The sequence below is a fragment of the Montipora foliosa genome, chromosome 5 (assembly GCF_036669935.1).
Source record: "Montipora foliosa isolate CH-2021 chromosome 5, ASM3666993v2, whole genome shotgun sequence".
NCBI classification, from domain to species: domain Eukaryota; kingdom Metazoa; phylum Cnidaria; class Anthozoa; order Scleractinia; family Acroporidae; genus Montipora; species Montipora foliosa.
In genome coordinates, this window is record NC_090873.1 from 12,714,903 (window position 1) to 12,719,902 (window position 5,000).

The following is a 5,000-nucleotide window of genomic DNA, read 5'->3' on the forward strand; positions in this document are numbered from 1 at the left end:
TGGCAAAGGCAGATTTTTGCAGTGAGCCTTGTGCATCAGTTTTACTAATGCAATCTTATATTTGTAGCATAGTGGATGCCAATTCGCTATCTTTAAGGCCTCTGTATGCGGGGTGTCTGATCCTAAATTAAAAATTATCTTCGCAGCTGTACTGTGTAGCTTTTCTACTGAATTAAACAGTTCTTTATTACTACAGCATCCCCACAAAGGTAACCCATAGGTGACAGTCGGTAGAATTACAATAAGATAAAATGCTTCTAAAACATTCTTAGGTAAGAATTTGCACCTCTTTAGCAAGGCTAACTTTATAGCAAAGCGCTTCTTTAGATCCATCAAGTGAGGTGTCCAGCTCAGCTTATTGTCCACCACAGTGCCACGTAAGCGGGATTTGTTAACTTGATTAACGAAAGAATCGTCGATCCGGACTGGTGCAATAGGCCCGACAAAACTAGATCTAGATACTAAAAACGCAGCTCAAGGAAACACGTCCGCACATGGTACAACACCAATCGCTGTTTAAAAAAAAACCACGATATTAACGTTGTCAACAGGCCATTAAAAACGCTCCAACGAGAATTTCCGATTCCTAAGTCAATTCCCTGAGGCAGATGCTCTTGGAATTACATTGGTGAAACAGGCAGATCCTTTGCCACGAGGAAAAAAGAACATGTTAGGAATGTGAAGAGAGCGGCCAAAGGCTTCAGAGTTGCCAATCATGCTTGGTCTCACAATCACGTCATTGACTTCAACAATGCGTCGATCATTGACAAAGGAAATTTCCGCATCAGTAAATTTCTAGAATCTTGGCACACCTCTATCACGCCTGACAAGGACAATAACTCTTGCCCACTTCCAGAACAATATCGGGTACTTTTAATAAAAATTCTTAATCACCTGTTTGATCCCTAATTTCACTCTATTGTTACCATTTTTATCTCACTATATATTCTCCGAATTTTTATTTTATTCATCTTCTAGCCCGTTGAAGAGCACAGTTCTAGTGGTCGAAAGCTTGCAATTTTTAGTATTTTTAGCCAGAGAACGCCCATTCAAGTATTTTATCATTAATAATAATAACAATAATAATAATAAGAAGAAGAAGAAGAAAGGTTATATGGCTATAATGAAGGAGCTATGGGACAATTGCGGATATGCAAAGCTTAATATACCAGAAGAATATCTACGAAACCAGGCTGGGAAACTGGAAAAGGATATGGGAAATGTACAAAGTACAATTTGCAAGATTTCCGCACAGCTCCCTACTTCATTATGCATACACTCCTTTGTTTCAGGAAAACAATAGCGATAACAATAGACGTCCTTTGGGACTGTGGCGATTTGTTCTTTCTTTTTAGTGTTTTTTTTTCTAAGTCTATATGGACTTAAAAAAAGTCGGTCGAACTTCTGTCTGAAATACGGAAAATCGAACAGTTTTTCCTGCAATCTTACCCAGTTTTCAGTTTTAGAATAAGCGCAAGAAGTGGAGTTTCAAGCAATCGTTGTAATAAGGTTCAGATTCGCAAACATAACAAACATGGAAGTAAGCAGCTCAAGTTCAACTATTCCAGCGATTCGTAATAACAAGATAAAAATACAAATTATAAAAAGTCATAGCGTCTTAAATATCACATAACAAACAAACCAAATAAAAGTACTGTCATAAGAAATTTAATGGCTACCTGCTCTTTTTATCGTGAAATTGTTCTTCCTGTCTGCTTAAAAATTCGCCGAGACACTGCAAAGTGTATATTTTCTTCCTTCCCTGTATTTAGGATCACGAACGGTGCATTTAGAGGGATTTTGCGATTTATCGCTCTTTGTAGAGATCGGCAATATGCTCAATGATACTTCCAAGTAAATAGCTTTGGTAGAGATCCATGGATGTTCCCGTACGAGGCATACTTCGTTTAACTCCCTATCATATCTTTTCAATGCCCTGCTGTGGGCTCGTTTGTCTGGGTCGACGAAGTTTATGCGATGGTTAACTGCGGTTAGATGATGTTAGCCCTTGTCTTGTAGGCAGTTGTAAACTTTCCGGCCACAGGTAGCTAGGGCTAATATTTTTTCAAGGAAAGTTTACGGTCAGAAAATTAATATGTGTTCCAGTGGATTGAAGGCTATCCATTGCAGTTTTTTCTTGAGCATCGCGAAACAGATCCATCTCCCGATGCGGCACTTTGTCTTTGCCAACGGACTGCGTTTTCACACAGGTTTTGGACACGGAAGACGAAAGTAAATTGTTTTCTTTGCACCACTCTATGCACAACTCTGGAAAGGCTATAAAGCAGGGACAATTTCCAAATGATCAAATCTCCCATTGCTGTGACCCTTTTACTTCAGTAGCCATCTTGATTATTACGAAGACACAAGTTTGCTTCAAAAGAAGGGAAATATGAAACGATTTTAACTGCAATGAACTCGTGCATGAAAGTTTCCCATGAAAGATGCACCAATCAGACTTTAAGCGTGGTATATTCTTCCACGCAGTGAACTTATAAGTGTGCCGCACGCACGGGGCATGAAGGAAAAGCAGGTCACAGTTCACAGCAATACTGGAAAACCTAAAACTATCACAGGGACTAACCTTAAGCCTAAACAGTGCCTTTAGTCGTAATTAGGGTTACGGTTAGCATTAGTAAAGGGATGGGTTGTTTCAAGAGTAGTAAAACAGGGATCTCTTAACGGTAACCTACAAGTGTAAGTTCGATTGTAGGTGCTCGGCGCGGCACGTGTATATAATTACGTATAATTGTTATGTAAATAACTTTTTCACCATCTGCTTATCCATAGTTACACCATGTGAAGCGCGCTCTGACTGGGTATGCTGTCTTTGATAGGATTCGTGCTGTAGCTTCTTGCGCGATTTGCCTAGTGAGCAACACTGTTTGATAAACATTTGTAGAAATGTTTTGGCCGTCTTGATTACAGCTGTAATTTGTGCAGAATGAAGACGAGTAAGAATTGAATGACTCGCGTTGTGATTAGTTCTGTATATGGGGAAAAAAGTATGTCAATTGTACTTTCATGTTGTAACAGGACTCCAAGTTGAAAGAGTTTTGCCCGAGACAGACTAATTACCGAGTAAGGATTTCGAGTTGGATTTCGAGTTAGGATTTCGAGTTGGATTTTGGAGTTGGATTTTCGAGTTAGGATTTCGAGTTGGATTTTCGAGTTGGATTTTCGAGTTGGATTTTCGAGTTGGATTTTCGAGTTAGGATTTCGAGTTGGATTTTGGAGTTGGATTTTCGAGTTAGGATTTCGAGTTGGATTTTCGAGTTGGATTTTCGAGTTAGGATTTCGAGTTGGATTTTCGAGTTAGGATTTTCGAGTTGGAAATCGAGTTAGGATTTTCGAGTTGGATTTTCGAGTTAGGATTTCGAGTTGGATTTTGGAGTTAGGATTTAGAGTTGGATTTTCGAGTTAGGATTTTTTTTTGGCGTTTTTTTTAAGTGGGGTTTCCAATAAATTTTCAGTGGTTTTACACAACGTACTTTGTCAGTGGTGTTGCACATCGTCTCGAGGTCTTTTCAAGATGGAGGAGAAAGAGGATTGCAGATCGGTAAGGGCAATCTTGTTTAACCTATCCTAGTGTTGCATTCGTAATTGTGTTTTTGACTGGAAACAATAGCTGACACTTCAATGAATGTCTTTAGTTATGAATTCTTCATTAAATTTCGACTGTCTGTTCATTTGCGTGTCGAATCGGCCGGGGTTGTAACCATTAAAATCTTTCGTAAAATACTGTTTGATTTCAAGAGAATTATACACCAGACAAAACCTATACGTGATCCCACACGTGTGAAGCCAAAGCTCCACTACCCGATGCCACACTCAAAGCTGAAAAATTTTTTAAAAATAATTCTGCATCAAAGCCCAACCAATAGGCCATTTCCGAGTTCAAGCCTGCCTCATCTTCAAAGCGAGTCTAAGTGCGAAGTTTTGTCATGAAAATTAGTTTTCATTCATATGTAAAGTAGAACTAATTACCATTACAAAAACTTCGCACTTATACTCGCTTTGAAAAGGAGGCAGACATGAACTCGGAAATGGCCTATTTCCACATGAATGTTTGAGAAGGTCTTTGCATGATGGGAAAACCATTGAAGAGGTATACAGCGAGGCCAAAGGCCTCACCAACCTTAAAATTCAGAACATCAAGCAGAAAGTCGTCAAAGAGATCAATCCAGTGGGCCACTCCTTTGATACTTTGGCCAAGATTATGGAAGCCATAGACAAATGTGACCCTTACCTTCTTTGGAAAGTTAAAGTTGGAAGATTGGATGGAAGCACAATTGTATTTAGAACGAGCAGAGAAAAAACTAGAGATAGCTGTACAAATGCAACTGCGGAGCCAACACTCTTTACAGGACGAGGCCTGCTTCCTTGATGCTGATCTCTCTATACCCACATAGTAATATTTTTATTGATGAAATGGTATATAAAATGAGTCATATATGAAATGCGGGTATGAAAACAAGTGATTCATTCCTCACGGGACCATTAGAACCCGCTCAGCTCAGTTGGTTAGAGCATCGCACCGGAATCGGGAGGTCACGGGTTCAAACCCCGTTGAAGTCCTGAATTTTTCAGGCTTCTCTACGCAATTATAAAAATTGCGTTCATAACTGCAAAGATCAAAGCTTCACTTAATATTGTTATTACCTACAATCCTAGACAACGTCCTTAACAAACAAATCCTGTAGATCTGTGAAGTTTAATTCCCGAGCCGCCTTTTTTCAAGAGCTTATGGCATTGTTGCAAGAATAGAAATTAGCAATGTTTTCGGGTGGGAAGGGGGTGGTCAAGACAACTACTTTTTATCTTAAGTGTGCTAATACTTTTGTAGAGGATTGTATGTTCCCCAAACCAGGGTTGAACCATTGCAGGTTTTTTTTGGTAAAAAATGGGGGATAGGGAAATGAAGTGTTTGGTTTGCTTTTAATGCATTCATACTTGCATTGTTATTACCAGTGTGTTCCCCTGACCAGAGCTATATCAGG